This window comes from Hyaena hyaena, unplaced genomic scaffold (genome assembly GCF_003009895.1).
Source record: "Hyaena hyaena isolate Hyena2069 unplaced genomic scaffold, ASM300989v1 scaffold_1019, whole genome shotgun sequence".
In the NCBI taxonomy this organism is placed as follows: domain Eukaryota; kingdom Metazoa; phylum Chordata; class Mammalia; order Carnivora; family Hyaenidae; genus Hyaena; species Hyaena hyaena.
Window position 1 is genome coordinate 407,164 of NW_024081642.1, and position 18,102 is coordinate 425,265.

Genomic DNA, 18,102 nt, shown 5'->3' on the forward strand with positions numbered 1-18,102 from the left:
CAAGAATCGGACGCTTAACCAACTAAACCACCCAGGCACCCCCTAATCTACTTTGTCTTTAATAACAGGGGCCAATTCTCTCTGTACCATTCAGTAGCTGTGGTAAGCAGAGTAATACCTCCTTCCAAGGATGTCCATGTCTTATTCCCCAGAATAGTGAATATACTATGTTACATGGCAATGGAGAATTAAGGTAGAAGATAGAATTAAGAGTGTTAATCAGATGACTTTAAAATAGGGAGATGATCTAGTTTATCCGGGTGGGCCCAATGTAAGGACAGGGGTCCTTAAAAGTAAAAGAAGAAGGCAGAAGATTAGGTCAGTGTGATGAGATGCGAAAAGGACTCAAATGGCTACTGCTGGCTTTGAAGATGGAGGAAAGGGGTCATGGGTCAAAGAATGTAGGCTGGAAACAACAAGGAAGCATATTGGTCCCCAGAGCCTCCACAAGTGAACACACAGCCCTATTGACACCTTGATCTGAGCCTAGTGAGACTCATAACCTAGAGAGCTGTAAGATGATAAAGATGAGCTCTAAGCCACTATTTGTGAGAATACATTGCAGCAGCCATAGGAATCTAAAACATTAGCCAAGTGAAATCTGTGCAAGGGAGTCCCCTTACACTGACGCTGGTGCTCTTTGACCTTAACTTTCTTTCTCTGAGGCCAGTAAAAGTTAGCAGGCCTGGCCTTGGCCCCTGCCTATTCTGCATCCCAGAACATTGGAGACATCCTTCTAGAAATTAGTTGTTTCTGCTTGGTACATTCTGTACCACTTTGTTTATTCCTGCCTGGCCACTTTTTGTACTTAGGCCTCCATCCTTAAAACACTGGAGAACTCGGAGATGGGGGAAAGGGGACAGGGGAGCTTGAAATCACACTCCCTTTAGAGCCTTGTTTCAAGTCAATTAGATTCGCAAAATTTTCACACCATCCCAAGATTTTCTCAAACATGCACTGCTCCCTTAAAGTCCAGAAAATATGTCCTGGCCTCACTAGGCACTTGTTTTTGAGTATATGATGTTAGCTTTTAGGATGAAAAGCCAAAAGTCCATCCAGCTTGTGGAAGACTGAATTTGGAATTTTCACATCAAATCTAATGTGCTTCTGACAATTAAAATCTTTAGTATTAGAATGCTTTCATTTTAAAGTATAAAGTATACTTTAATTTTATTTCACATATAAAAATGTATGAAAATATGAAACATGTATCACATGTTGCTGGGATTACATAAAATGGGACAGGTCTAAGGGGCTGGTTAGAGAGGGAATAAAATTTCCTTTTTTCTTGGGCTCATTGGTCGAGATAGTACTATTATAAACCAGCCCCTCTTGGTAACATTCATTTATTGAGCCTTTACTCTGTGCCAAGTGATGTGCTAAATAATTTAAATGGATGATTTTGTTTGATCATCACATTAACCCTAAGAGTTAAGTACTATTATCCTTACTTGAAGATGAAGTAGTTGTTACCCACAGTCACAAAGTGAATAAAAGCTAGGATTCAGAGTCAAGTCTGTCCAACTCCAAAGCCCTTGCCCTGTCAAGTTTTAATACAGTGGTAAAGCACTGGGATGCTAGTGTTAGAGTGATCTGGCTTCCAATTCTAGTTCTGCCAATTGTTTGTTGCAAGTGTTTGTTCCTAGGAAAGTTATTTAATGTCTATGTCTTTAGCAACTTATTCTCTCTAAGACTGGAAGAATAGAAAACTGATAAGAGGGATAAATAATAATAATATAACTTAGGTACCTAGCACAACCCCTAGTCACAGAGTAAGCACTCAGAAAATCTTCACTGCTATTACTCCATACTGTCTGCTATCATCACATTATAAACCTGTCATGTCACCTTTCATATGTGGCACAACGGAAAGGTACCTGGCTGGGAATCAGGTGGTCTGAGTTTTTGTCACAGTTTTTTTACTATCTCTGTGATTGAACAAGCTACTTAACCTTCTGCATCTATGTTGTTTCATATAAAATTATGACAGCAGAACCCATATAAAGAGATAAATGTGTTATGTAGACATAAGGAATCATTCTATTACTTTCTAGAGATCAGAATATCATACTCATATTTCTATTCCCATCCCCCTTTCCTAGACCAACCCTTCCCATTCTTATTTCTCCCCCAAAGAAAAAGAAAGGAAATAAGATGAGGTGAATAACATGGAAAAGAATTAAAAAGTTAGCAGAGTGGAGGTGCCTGGGTGGCTCAGTCGGTTAAGTGTCCAACTTCAACTCAGGCCATGAGCTCACAGTTTTGTGAGTTCGAGCTCCGCATCAGGTTCTCTGCTGTCAGCACAGAGCTCGCTTTGGATATTCTGCTCCCCCTCTTTCTCTGTCCCTCCCCACCCCACACAGTTCTCTCTCTCTCTCTCTCCTCTCTTAAATAAAGTTTCTTAAAAGTTAGCATAGTGGATATTTGATGATAATAAAGAATTGGTAATATTTTGGCTGTGATAATGAAACCATGGTTCTGTTTATAAAAAGAGTCTGTCTTTTAGAGATACATATTGAGATATTTAGTGATAAAATGATATGATGTCTGGATTTGCTTCAAAATAATCTAGGGGTGGGGGATAGGAGTGTTAGATAATAGGTGAGGGCATTGATGTAATAAGAGTGGCTATGAGTGACAGCTGTTGAAACTGGGTGATGAGTGCCTGAGGTTCCTCTTACGATTCTCTCTGTTATTGTATATGTTTCATATGAATAAAATAATTAAAATAATTTAAAATATCAATGGTTGCATACTCAAATGCCTACAGAGCCAGGCAGGTAACAAATCAGGGAAGCAAACCAGATGGGGACCATGAAGAACCAAGGAAGAATAGTTCTCATCCAAAGGGGATGGCCACATTCAGCTCCAGCTGACTGTTGCTAGATAGAAATATGGGGCTGGGCTGCCAGATTTTCCAGTTTTTCAAGAGAAGCCAAAAGTTAAAAAAATTATATGAAATCTCCCAATCTTTAAATGTTGGCAACTAATTCAAATATTTTTTATCAAAACTGTGGTGTCCAACTAAAACAAGTCTGAGGATCAGATTCAGCCTCCAACTGCCAATTTGTAACCTGTGCCTGAAAGGCTAATTTTAGGCAATTTTCACAACTCAGAAGTGCTAGAAAGTGATGGAAAGTCCTCCAGAATCAATAAAACTAGAATGCCATAACTGCACTGATCTGCCTCATTATAAGCCCTGCTCTTATATATATATGCCTTGTTTTCCACCCTCTACTCCTACCTGAGTTTCTCTAACTTTATCCTTACTCCTATTGCATAGTTCTGATCTCAAATCAGTGACCCCTGAGGACTAAGACATCATGAGGTTCTAAGACAAGAGACCTTGCAATAACAAATTAAGCTCTAGGCTCCATCTGACCTGACCCTTCATTCTGACACATTTTGCTCCTCTTCTCAATGATAAGCAGGTAACTTAGGAGAGTCTTAAGAAACATTATGCCCAAAAGGGCAAGGAATTAGGCTGGGAAGGGGAGGGCACCCTAGAGAAGGAGCAGGTCTTGTGTATCCTTTAAACCCAAGGTAGTTATTCCTGACTGACAGCCCAGGAATGGCTGTTACTGTGCATTTCCTAGTCATGGAGTGGAAGGAAACAGGGGGATCTGTTTTGAGACCTCCACTCCCCATGATTCACTTCTTCTCCTATGACTACAAGTTTATGAGATGTCTGGTGGGGTGATAAATGTATAGTTGTTGTTGTTTTTTCTGAGAGGTCAAGGCTGGCTTCCTTGAGAAGTAATGTTTTAAGCTGAGGTGAGAAGGATGAGCAGATGAAGAATAGATGGAAAAGCATTTCAGGCAGGGGGGACTGTGTGGGCAAAATCCCCAAGGTAGGAAAGCACTTGAAATTTTTGATGCATTGATAGAAGGCTAATGAAGATACAGAAAAGAGAAAAGTGGCTAGAGATATGGCTAAGGTATCGGGCAAAATCCAGATCATGTAGAGCCTTGTCAGGCCTGAAATGGAGAGCTGAGTGTTCCATGACACTGTGATGGACACTATGGAGGCTACAGAAACAATGAAGATTTAGTCCTTGCCCTGCAGTAGCAGACAGTAGCCAGTAAGATATTAGGCAAGTACCACCACAGTTGATAAAGAATGTTATTGGAAGGTCCTGGGAAGGAAGTGATTATCTTGAATGAAGAGATAGGGGGATGCTTCAGAGAAGAGGACAGTTATTTGAACATTGAAGGGTAAATGGGATTTCAACTGACAAAGATGGTGAGCAGAGATTTTCTAGCAGTAGGAGCAGCCTGAAAAAAAAAATAGAGACAAGGCAGTTCAAATCATGTGTGGGAAGAAAGGGGAGCAAAGTTGGGTTTGGGAGCAGTATTTGAGAAGTAACACTATTATACAAAACAACTTTGGGGAGGCCTTGAGTGCCTAGCTAAGATGTTTTGTCTTCATTCTGTTGGTAATGGAGAGTTACTGAAGGCTTTTGAGTAGGAGGCCCATGTTTTAGGAAACTCTCTCTGGCAACAGTATGTTCAGGGATGGAGGCTACAGCCTCAGGGCTTTTCTAGCAATATAAAAGTGCCTAGACTTGGCTAGGAATGGAGACTAGAACCTACCCAAAAGAGGTCTAGATCTAATGACACCTTGGGGGAGAGGATACTTTTTGTGACTGCTTATGATGGTCAAATTTGGGGAAGTGGAGAGGGGTGGTTTCCAAATAATGAAATACGATGGCAGAAAACAATCTATTCTGTACAAGTGAAGGTACTGGGGAGGGGGAGGGGGAACAGAGAGACTGGAGAGAGAATGAGAGTCTTATTTTATCCTGTGTCACAAAAAAGAATTATCTGCCTGACTTTTCACATGGGCATTTGCCCTGGCTGGGAGATCAGATTAGATGATCTCAGAGGGGTTTCTCCCAATTCTAGGGTTCTTGGAATGTGAAGTGGGGAATGAGTCCAATGATATCAGAGTATAGAAAATGCTGGAAAAGAATACTGGGGAACTGAAGCCAGGCTCTTCCAATAATTGAGCTGAACCAACACAGTCATTCTGGAGGAGGGAAGGGAGCTGACAGTGAGGAAACCAACTCCCAAAGGAACCAAAGATAGCATTCTACACAGCATACCTGAGAGGAACCCACAAATTCACATGTGGCGAGCAGAAGGCCTAGAGGGCTCCTCCCACCAAAGTCATGACTGTGTTCTCCCAGCTCTCTTTGACTAGTCAAGCACAATAGAACCAATGTCTCTCTTTCCTTTCAAAGATGGCATCTTGTAGTACAGAACTTGACTGTCTCCAAGTTTTAGCCTAAGTGAATTAAGCTCACCTAAGGGTTGGGGCGCCTGGGTGGCTTAGTCGGTTAAGCGTCCAACTTTCGCTTAGGTCATGATCTCGTGGTTCGTGGGTTCGAGCCCCGCGTCGGGCTCTGTGCTGACTGTCAGCTCAGAGCCTAGAGCCTGTTTCGGAGTCTGTGACTCCTTCTCTCTCTGACCCTCTCTTGCTCACGCTGTCAATCTCTCTCTCTCTCCTAGAAATAAATAAAACATTAAAAAAATTTTTAAGCTCACCTAAGGGTTGGGATTCGAGGTTTGAAAACCCCCTACAATTTGCTAGTTTTTTTTTAGAGACGGTAACTGTTTCTACAGTGGAGTAATTGTTGACTCCTATGGTAAGTCAATGTCTGGATAAAAGGTTGGGCATTCCTCCAGAGTCCTGCCCAGCCACCTTCAATGTCAGAAGCTGGCAGAGGAAATTAATCTGAAAGGTTGTATAGTCTCACCACAGCCCCATGGACATGTAGTACAATATGTCCAGATTCCTGTTAGCCCTAGGCTTCTGGAAGGTCACTTGTGGCCTTCTTTTTGGGCAATTTCTTGTTGGTACTGGCAGATATCCAGCCAACATGTGCCTACTTACTGTCGGATTATTATTTTCATTCATGTTTATGTTACAGCCTTAACACATGGAATCCCCTTGTTGATTTGTAAAGGACAAGTCTATCTGCAAATGGCTGCCCAAAGGAAGATGGGAAAACACTTAGGGACCCCAAATCTATCAGAGCTAGGAGTTCTAATGTGAGATATGAAGAATAAATACACTTCATCTTAAACAGGAACTAATTCTATTTTTCTCTGTCTAGCAAGGTGATCAAAGCAAGTTTAAAAGCTTAAATGCCTTACAAATATACTCTAAGTATAATGCGCTCATTATTTTATTTATTCTGCTTACCAAAATTCAGAAAAAACCTGGTTTTCATTACTAATAGGACTCGTTAAGAGTATATTGGCATTTAAATTGGTTTTGAATGGTCCTAAAGCATTTTCCACCTTGGGCTGATATGCATATGTACACAATATATTCATATAAACATGGCATTTTATATTAAATACACATGTATAAACACACATCTACATGTGATCATATGCATAGGTACACATGAACATACAACCTACACAAACATATAGGCAGATAGATCTAAATGTAAGTATTTACACACATATAAACATAAAGATTTATATACACACATACACACACAGACATATGCACCTAAAACCAATTCCCTAGTGAACGCTGATTGCATAGGAAGAATTAGCAAATGCCTTTATTATTTTGTTTATGTTGACAAATAAAGCTTTTTTCTGTGATTAAAAATTTGTCACATGTCATTAGTGATAATAATGAATCCATTTTGAATTTTTCAGTCGTCCTGGATTTCACAATTCATTTTCAGGTCAGAATGTATTAAGATCAACTTTCAACCAAGATAACAAATATTTTTCTTTTGGAGTTGAAGTATAAGTCAAAGGCTAATTAATATGTTTTAACATATTTTTCTATTGTGACATTATCCAACATAATATTAAATTCAGTTGAAAAAAAACCCTTGCCCTTTCAGTCCCAAGTGTATGAACTAATTTAAACATAAAAATATAATAGCTCCTGATAAGAAAGTTAATTACTCTCTTTAAGTATGGGGGGGTGTGAGTGAGTATATGGGTAGTAAATGGAAAGATTTAGTTTATTTAGTGGATCAATTATCTATATGATATTTTCCCCCAAAATGGAATATACCGTGAACGAATTGCTCTCTAATCTTTATGCTATAATGCAAAAGTTGTTGTAAAAATAATGGCAACTCTATTTTCACCTGATCAAGCAAAGTAGCTCAGGGATACCTCATAAAAGCTGAATGTGCACCATCACTTGTGCTACAAGCTGGAAATAGAGTTTCCTAAATGCAAGTATTTTATTGTGCATGATGCTTTAAAATAATGCCAGTTTTCAGCTCCCTGTCTCCAGGGCCTGTTCAGGTGCTGTGTGCTTGCTCATGGTGCATTGTGGACTGTTGGAGCCCAGTCCTGGGATATATTGTCACATTCCATGGGTGTGCCTGTTCTCCATCATATCCCCGGGGGTTGGTGTTCATGGTATTTGTTTTCAGGAAGGCAGAATGTCAGTCTTGTGTGCCACCCACACTGTATACATCCTTCCATTACCACCTATGTGACTGAGGTTGGCTTCTGTGTTGATCTTTATAAAACACAACCTTCAAATCAAGTTGCTGTAATTAGAAAAGAAAGAAAAAAAGGAAGGAAGGAAGGAAGAAGGAAGGAAGGAAGGAAGGAAGGAAGGAAGGAAGGAAGGAAGGAAGAAAGAAAGAAAGAAAGAGAGAGAGAAAGAAAGAAAGAAAGAAAGAAACGAAGGAAGGAAGCAAGCAAGCAAGCTGGGTTCTAACAAATAGGTTACAAAATTGTGTCTTTTCCTACCACAAATGATCATAACTTATGATTTTCTTATAGAATTGATTTTTACATAACTTAAAATTATGCTCTAAAATCAAAAGTTAAAAAATACAGATAACTCAAATAAATACTGTAAAAATTAAAAATATAATTCTAGAGAGAATAACAATGAAAATGTGTATATTATTCTAGTCACTTCATCTAAATATAGATATGTATGCAAATATGTATAATTTTAATAAAATTGAATTATATTATAAGTTCTGTTTTGTAATATCATTTTTTCTTAACAATATATCATGAACATACTCATTTGATAATAATAAAAATACATGTAAATCATTATAATTTTAATGGATTCATAGAATTTTAGTATATGTGTTGCCATAATTTATTTAACCAGTGTCTTATTGTTGGACATTTCAGTTATCCCCAGTTATCTTCATCATAATTAATACCATGATGAACATCTTTATATTACATTGAAACATACATAATTGCTGTTGTTATAGGTTAAAATTGGTCAAATATTGGCAATTTCATATTAACATAATACATACAACACAATGGGTCTATTCCAAACTCTGATTATCTCATTTGGATAAGTTTCTAGAAGCAGATTTGCAGAATCGGAAGATATGCACATTTCAAAAGCTTAAAACATATTACTGGATTCAGAATTAACCTTTATTAGTTTTTATTTCTGAGGCATCTCTTCTTTATTATCACAAGAGGCTCTTCATGATATTGTAGAGAGAAACGCAGATTAACTAGTGTAAGATGGATTCATCTAATGTTTGAACAATAGCTTACTATGACAAAAACAAAGTGTATATGTTTATAAAGTGAAATGCTTTTAAGTCTCATACACTTATTTCAATCTCACTGCAACCAAAGAGTTTGGGTTTCCCTGAAATCTACTCTTCTTTTTTAGCAGATTTTTTTACTTATTTAAAGTTTATTTATTTTTGAGAGAGAGAAAGACAGACAGACAAACAGGGAGAAAACAAGTAGCAGAGGGGCAGAGAGAGGAGACAGAGATCCCAAGCAGGCTCCACTTGCCAGCACAGAGCCCAATGTGGGCCTTGAACTTAGAAACTGCGAGATCATGACCTGAGCTGAAATCAAGGGTCGGACACTTAACCAACTGAGCTACCCAGGCTCCTTTTCCCTGAAACCTACTCTTACTGTCCAGCAAGAGTGTCTACATTCTTTATTTGAACTATCAGTTTAAAAATCCCAGTTGAATTATTACAGTGAGAAATACTACAGACAATCATGTTGTCCTAAGTATTGTACAGCAGGTAGCTTCTACCTGTTTTTATTTCTTGAAAACCGGTATTGTACTGGAGGACATGTCTTGAGAACATGATTTTTTATGAAATAAAAATGTTGCAGACAAAAGCCAAGTTTAAGAAAATAATGTCAGAGGTGCCTGGGTGGCTCAGTCGGTTAAGCGTCCTACTTCGGCTCAGGTCATGATCTCAAAGCTCGTGGGTTCGAGCCCCACGTAGGGATCTGTGCTGACAGCTAGCTCTGGAGCCTACTTCAGATTCTGTGTCTCCCTCTCTCTCTGACACTCCCCTGCTGTTCACGCTGTCTCTCTCTCTCTCAGAAATAAATAAAAAACATTAATAAAAAATAATGTCTAACTAAGAATTTTTTTAAAGGAACATAGTAGATCTTTATGCAATCTTTAAAAGGAAAGGGAAAAGTTGTAAAGTTATCTAAGTGTTGTTTTCAGGTATCTGTATTGAATATCACAATTGGGTAATATCTAGTTGTTCTAGTCTTTGAATTAGTCCTAGAATATGAATGAATATGAATAATAAGTAAGGGAGGAAAGGTCAGGGGAGTATATTAGATTAAATTATTGACACAAATTTTTCACTCCACATTGCATCCATATCCACTGCCATATGAATTTGCAATTCCTCCTATTAAAGGCCAAGTGTATTTCTTTACCTGTTGAATTTGGGCTCAGCCATATGACTTGCCTTCACTAATGGAACACAGATAGAAGTGATAGTGTTCCAGTTCTAAGCTTAGACTTTATTTTTGTTTTGTTATTTTGGTTTTTTTAATACTTTATCGTCAAGTTGGTTTCCATATAACACCCAGTGCTCATCCCCACAAGTGCCCTCCTCCATGCCCATCACCCCCATTCCCTTCCCCCCCACCCCATCTGCCCTCAGTTTGTTCTCGGCATTCCAGAGTCTCTCACGGTTTGCCTCCCTGCCTCTCCCCAACTATTTTTCCCCTTCTTCTCACCCATGGTCCTCCGTTAAGTTCCTCCTAATCCTCCTATACGTGCAAACATATGGCATTTGTCTTTCTCTGTCTGACTTATTTCGCTCAGCATAACACCCTCAAGGTCCATCCATGTTGCTACACATGGCCAGATTTCATTCTTTCTCATTGCCATGTAGTATTCCATTGCATAGATAAACCACATCTTCTTTTTTTTTTTTCTTTTTACAAATAGTTTATTGTCAAGTTGGTTTCCATATAACACCTAGTGCTCATCCCAACCAGTGCCCCTCTCCATGCCCATCCCCCCTACCCCCCCCCACATACATCAGTCCTCAGTTTTTGTCAGCATTCAAGAGTCTCTCATGGTTTGCCTCTCTCCCTTCCCCCCCTTCTTCTCCCCCATGGTCCTCCGTTAAGTTCCTCCTAATGCTCCTATACGTGCAAACATGTGATATTTATCCTTCTCTGCCTGACTTATTTCACTCAGCATAACACCCTCAAGGTCCATCCATGTTGCTACACATGGCCAGATTTCATTTTTTCTCATTGCCATGTAGTATTCCATCGTAAAGATAAACCACATATTCTTGATCCATTCGTCCATTGATGGACACTTAGGCTCTTTCCATGCTTTGGCTATCGTTGAGAGTGCTGCTATGAACACTGGGGTACATATGTCCCTATGCATCAGCACTCCTGTATCCTTGGGTAAATTCCTAGCAGTGCTGTTGCTGGATCATAGGGGAGTCCCATTGTTAATTTTTTGAGGAATCTCCACAGTGTTTTCCAGAGGGGCACGAAAGTCGGGATAGAAGGAACTTACTTAAACATCATAAAAGCCATCTATGAGAAGCCTGCAGCTAACATCTAAGCCTAGACTTTAAAAGGCAATGCTTGTTGGGGCACCTGGGTGGCTCAGTCCTTTGATTTCACTCTTGATTTTACTCAGGTCATGATCTCACGGTTGGTGAGTTCAAGCCCTGCATCAGGCTCTATGCTGACAGTGCCAAGCCTGCTTGGGATTCTCTCTCTCATTCTCTTTCTGCCCTTTCCCTGCTCACATATGTTTATGTTTTCTCTCTCTCTCTCTCCTCTCTCTCTCAAAATAAATAAATAAAACTCAAAAATAACTTTTAAAAGGCAATGCATGTTTTTACATGTGTATGTACATGTATACACTTTTTATTGAGAAATAATTCACATAATGTAAAATTAACCCCTGTAAAATGTACATTCTAATTAATTTAATGATGTTTGGTAAAAACACAGTTGTGCAATGATCACCATATCAATTTTAGAATATTTTCAACACTGGAAAAAGAAATGTTGTATCATTTAGCATCCTTCCCCATCCTCCTTTTGCAGATGCTGGCCACTGTTAGTATACCTTCTGCCTCTATGGATTTGCTTATTCTGGTCATTTCACATAAATGGAATCATACAATATGTGGTTCTTTGTGACAAGCCTCTTAGATTTAGCATTGGTTCATCTGTGTTGTAGTGTGAATTAGTATTTCATTCCTATTTATGGCTAAATAATATTCCATTATGTGTATATACCACATTTTAGTTATCCATTCATCAGTTGAGTTGTTTCCACAACTATAATGAATAATCTTGCTATGAACATTTGTGCACAAGATTTTGTGTGGATAGATGTTTTCACGTCTCTCAGGTATATATCTAGAAATGGAATTACTGGCTCATATAGTAACTCTGTTTAACCATTTCCTCAAGTGCTTAATTTTTTAATACTTATTTTTTTGAGAGAGAGAGCAGGGAAGGGGCAGAGAAGAGAAGGAGATGCAGAATCTGACACAGGCTCCAGGCTCCGAGCTGTCAGCACACAGCCCAGTGCGGGGCTCAAACTCACAAACCATGAATTCATGATCTGAGCCAAAGTCAGACACTTAACCAAGTGAGCCACGCAGGCACCCCTCAAATGCTTTCTACAGTGACTACACCATTCTGCATTCCCACCAGCAATGTACTGTTTTTCCATATCCTCACCAACACTTGCTATTATCTAACTTTTTTATTTTGGCCATTCTAGCATTTGTGAGGTGGCATCTCATTGTGGTTTTGATTTTCATTTCCCTAATGGCTCAGGAAAGGTTAAACAACTTTTCACGTCCTTATGGATGATTTGTATATCATCTTTGGTAAATGTCTATACAGATTCTTTGTCCACTTACCTCTTGTGCCTCTTGTAACCAGTACACACAGAATGAACACACTTTTAGCCAATAAGAATCAATCAGCAGCAATGAGCCAACCACAGTCAGACCTATGGCTTGAGGCATAGCCTCCCAATCTAGCCGCCTAGATCACACAAACCCTAATTGACATATAAGAAATACTTATTGTGCCTCACTGAGATTTTGGGCTTGATTGTTATTTAGAAATACTTGACTGATACAGGAGGAAATAAAAATGGGTGACTTTACTAATTACACATAGCAATATCTTTTTTTACTTCCTACCTCCCTTCTGCCTCCAAAAATAAAACAGGTATATACCCTCTACCCTTAGAATATTTTCTGACAGCTCTCTAGGTACCTTTCAAATTATATCACCCCACACTTATTACTACTTTGCTACTATTTCCTTTTAAGAAGTTCATGAAGAATAAAACTAATTAGATAATAGAAAATTTTAGGTCATCTGAATATACAGTAGTAAGCTGTATCTTCCTATATTACTATTATTACTTAATTATGTCTTCTTTCTACCCATTCACCCTTGTGACTGAGCACTCCTACCCCTCCAGAAAGAAAACAAACTATCCCAGCTGAGAACAATGTCACTTTTCCTCCTTTGCTCCTTATTATTAAGTGTTCTGGGATGTTTTTACCAATTCAGGAAACTACAAACAGTTATAAAAATTTGAATATGATCTTCATAGCCAGTAATGCTGGGTATTTATAGCAAGTCATTACCAAATATCCTCCCCTTGGCACATGCACTGAGTAAACAGGAGACCGGAGGAGAGGAACGGAGAATAATAAGAGAAGCAAGCCAGGTTAAAAAAAATACTAAGTTCAGCAATGAAATTCTTTCCGGTGGAGGAGCCACTCTAAAACCATCTTTACTGCTAGCTTTACTTGTTAGCCTAAAATTGAGGCCTGGCGGAGCGCCTGGGTGGCTTAGTCGGTTAAGCGTCCGACTTTCGCTTAGGTCATGATCTCGCGGTTCGTGGGTTCGGGCCCCGCGTCGGGCTCTGTGCTGACTGCCAGCTCAGAGCCTGGAGCCTGTTTCAGAGTCTGTGACTCCTTCTCTCTCTGATCCTCCCCTGGTCACGCGCGCTCTCTCTCTCTCTCTCTCTCCTAGAAATTAAAAAAAAAAAAAATTGAGGCCTGCAAACTATGAAAAAGAGGAGCCATTAAAGATAGTCGACAAACTGACATCAGCTAATATACAGCAGGACACCTACTACATAAACTTTCTAAGAGCAGCCAATCTGGTATGTCTAGCACTTTGTCACCTCTTCAGCTAAGAGCTGGATGTCACCTACAAGCAAATAAATAAATTGCAATGTTACCTCCTTAGATTCTCAGATAGTAAATGGGGGTGATACTTAGAATTTATGAGTGGATTAATTTTCTAAGAGATCATTTCTTTTGGTCCTAAGATCACCTGCCTTCTGTAGCACAAATAAAGCTGACTAACACAATAACACTAATGTTATTCGGTAATGTTATTTGGACCTCAGTGATCTAGGAATGGAAATTTCATTAATCTATGGGGCACCTGGGTGGCTCAGTCAGTTAAGCGTCCAACTTCAGCTCAGGTCATGATTCCATGGTCTGCTGTCCATGGTTCAAGCCCCATGTCAGGCTCTGTTCTGACAGCTCAGAACCTGGAGCCTGCTTTTGATTCTGTGTCTCCCTCTCTCTCTCTGCCACTCCCTCCCTCACGCGCTGTCTCTGTTTCTCTCAAAAACAAATAAACATTTAAAAAAGTAATTTCATTAATCAGTTAAAGGACAGCTATGAAAAACCTGCAGTTAATATCACAATGGTAATAAGCCGAATGTCTTCCACTTGAGTGGGAACAAGATGGGATGCCTGGCTGGCTCAGTCGGTAGAGCATTTGACGCTTGATCTTGGATTTGTGAGTTCAAGCCCCACATTGAGTGTACAGATTAGTTTTAAAAAATCTAAGGGAAAAGAAAAAGAATGGGAACAAGACAAAAAGGGAGTTGAGGGAGTTGGACATATTGTCTCAGTTTTAGCTGTGAAGGAGGTAATGTTCTTTGCCTATGCCCAGTCTTCTCAGCCTATCACTCTGATATTGTTCAGGGATATTGAAAAATTAACAAAGAAGGAAAAGAAAACCTGGCTTTGGACCAGTAATGTAAGAGCCAACCATGTATTAGCATTGCTTACTCTGTAATAATTCATTCAGTGTCATTGTGCCAAGCATCACACATGACATGATAGGTACCTTAAGGATTTTTCTGTACTGAGACAATAGTTCTCAAACTTTGGTATGCATGCAAGTCACCTGCGAGCTTATTAAAGTTTATTCTTAGACCCCAAAAATTCTAATTCAGTAGATGTGGAGGGGAGCCTTCGAGTCAGAGAATCCATGTTTTGAAAAGTTTTCCCCAACCTCTGATACTGACACAGGTGGTTCCTAGTCTCCACTGGATAAATATTGCAGTAAGGGTTATAAGACATCATGAGTGTGGCAAACTAATTTTGCTATAAGGGCATTGGATGACAATGCTAACTGTCTCCTAGTGCTTCAGCTTCAGGGTCATTTGTTTATAACATCCTGGGCCACAAAGACACACTGTTCAAACTTTTTCTGCCCCCGCCTCGAAGAAAACACTCTATTCTATGCTTTATCTGGCTGCCCACTTGAGAATTTTGATAAGGGCTTGTTCTCAATTGAGACCTGTGAAATTCCCAGAGGAAGAGGCATTTTATGGATCACTCCCTGCTGAAATATTTTTTGCTTCTGCTCTACTTTCTTGGCCTGTACCTTCTCTCCTCAACTTCTGAAGGAGTCTGACAGTGGAACCTAATGCTGGGATCATCTTTTTTTCTAGCAGGGCTTTCTGTGTAAAAAAAAAAAAAATAGACCACATTATATATGTAATTAACATTGTTTCAGTCAAAAGCAATTCTATGCAGTGAAAAGATACAATGGTATATTGTCCTCAATTGCAATTGTTTCTATCCAAATTAATTTGCTCTGTAAATGCAAAGTGCCGTTGAAAGAGCAGCATATGTCTGACAAGCCCTGAAAAGTGGCACTTGCTGGAAGTAACTTAATTGAGCACTACTGGGGTGCCCTGGTGGTTCAGTTGGTTAAGCATCTGACTTCAGCTCAAGTCATGATCTTATGGTTCATGAGTTCGAGCCCCATATCGGGCTCTGTTGTGACAGCTCAGAGCCTGGGGCCTGCTTCAGATTCTGTGTCTCCGTCATTCTCTGCTTCTTCCTTGCTCACACTCTATTGTTTTCCTCTCTCTCTCCCTCTCAAAAAAATAAATAAACATTAAATATTCTTTAAAAAATAAAAAAAATTGAACACTATTATCATTTACAGACTTATTCTGTTTAGAATCAATAAGAAAGAAAGGCCTGAAAGCTTTGAGCTGATGCTAATCACTTTTAGTTCAGTACTCTCTTATAGTTAAGTTATATATATTTTTCCCTTGTATGTTAATCACTGTACCTTTTCAGGCAACTAAATATTTAAATGATCTTTAAATATTCTGCAAGTTCTCCTTTATTTCCCCTCCCTTTCATCAAATTTAGCATCTATAAATTTGTCATGATAGAAAACTTTGGAGAGAGTTGATCACAAGTTCAAAGGGGGGGGAGGCAGCTGATAGAAACAGATCTCAAGAACAGAATAGGACTGGTACCTAAGGTAATTTTATTATGCCCTACTGATGTAGGGTACAGTATGTCTCTACTACCAACACATACCTTAGAATGAATATTGGCCTTGGAAAGACACTTAAGGATCATCTGGTTCAATCTCCCCTTTTAAGATAGGAAAATTGAAGCCAAAAAGGGAAGTGGCTTCCCCAGGTCCCAATGATTGAAGCCTTGCCTTTCTTCTTCCCTCTCTTCCTCTTCCCACTGGCCTTCACTTGCCTCTGGGCCAGCCTGGACTCTAAGGTTAGCCATTTATGTCATGTTATGTCTACAACCCAGAAACCCTGACCCATTTGACCTGCTTTAGCAGTCCCTAAAACTGGGGAACCCCATTTTTTTGCATTCATTGAATCATACTTGACTCATTCTCCAGGAATTGTACAAATCTACTGCCAAATCTAGTAATTCTACTTCAGCAGTATTGCCCAAATTGAACCAATGCCTTCCTAATTCCTACTGCACTGCCACCAATCAAGCTCAGGTGCTCATTGCCTCTCACCTGAATTATTGACACAAGCCTCCTAACTTTACCCTACTACCTGTTTTACTGTCTCCAACTTCATCTCCTCTCGAACCCCAACTCCACTCCATATAGCTGAAAGGCTAACATTCCTAAAACCAAGTTATCTTATGACATCTTTCCTTGAAATCTGTCAATGGTTCCCTAGAATTAACAGCATAGAGTCCTAAATCCTTGGCCCCGTACAAGGCCTGTTAGAATTGGTCTTCACTTAATTATTCAGCCTCTTCTACTCTCCTTGCTGTTATCCTCTTCCCCAAACTAGACCACTAACCTTTTTTCCAAATGTATCCATGTTTTTTTTTCCTTTTTCTCACCTTCACTACTAATCTTTCTAAGGACCAGCTTAAATGTTCCCCTTACTATAGAACACACTAGAAAGTCTCCATTCTCTTTCATAGCAGTTAATTACAGTGTACTTTTAGAAAGAAATATTTGGTTCTTACATCCTTCTTACTCAAACTGCAAGCTTCTTGACAGTGTGAAACATCTGCTTAATCTCTGGTTCAAGCAAAAGCCATGGTTTATCATGCAGCCACCAGAGCAGGTCTGTGCAATGAAAATACAATTTGAACCACACGTATGATTTTTATTATCTATGACACATATTTAAAAAGTAAAAAACTCAAGTAAAATTAATTATAGCCATATATTGTAATTCATACCAAAATATCAGTATTTTCACATGTAGCAATATAGAAATATTACTGAGATATTTTATATTTTTCTTTCATACTAAATTTTGAAATGAGGTATTTTATTTTTTAATGTTTATTTACTTTTGAAAGGAGAGAGAGAGAGAGAGAGCGCATGAGTAGGGTAGAGGCATAGAGAGAGGGAGACACAGAATCCAAAACAGGCTACAGGCTCTGAGCTTACCTGACATGGGGTTCAAACCCACAAACCTCGAGATCATAACCTGAGTTGAAATCAAGTGTTGGATGTCTAACTTACTGAACCACACAGGCACCCCGAGGTAAATACTATTATTAGCCCCATTTTAGAAATGAAGAAATAGAGTTTGGGAGAGTAGATTACATAATTAGCCAAAATTCAAACACAAATCTTGTCCAGAATTCTATTAACCACCATCTGTAACATAGAGGTTTTAAAGATTAAAAATTCCATTTGTATACTTATTGGGAAAAGATACCACCTTAAAAAAGCAGAATAATATAAGAATAAGACCTTTTTGGACACCAAACCCTAAAATGACAATGCTATATTTGTACTCTGCTCTGACAGGAGGTAATCTAAATGGTCATGAAATACTGTGGACTCTAAATGCATTATGATGTAGTGTTAAGAGCAAGGGCTTTAAGAACTGGGGACACCTAAATTTGAATTACTGCTTGACTACTTTCCAACGGTGTGATCCTGAACAGGTTACTGAACCCCTCTGAGCCTCAGCTGCCTCATCTATAGGATGATATGTGTATTGAGGTCATGAGGATGACAGAAGCACCAGCTTTATAATAAGATAGATCTGGATCCAAACCTAGTCCATTAATATAGTAGCTGTGTGGCTTTGGGCAATATACTTCACCTTTCTGATTACTGGTTTCTGTATGTGTAAAATGGAAAAGATATTTACAACTCATTCTTCCAACAAATATGTATTAAATGCCTGTGGTACTAGGCACTCTGCTCAGTTTGGAGATAAAAAGATGAATAATCTGTGCCCTTAAGAGATTTACAACTTTGTGTTGA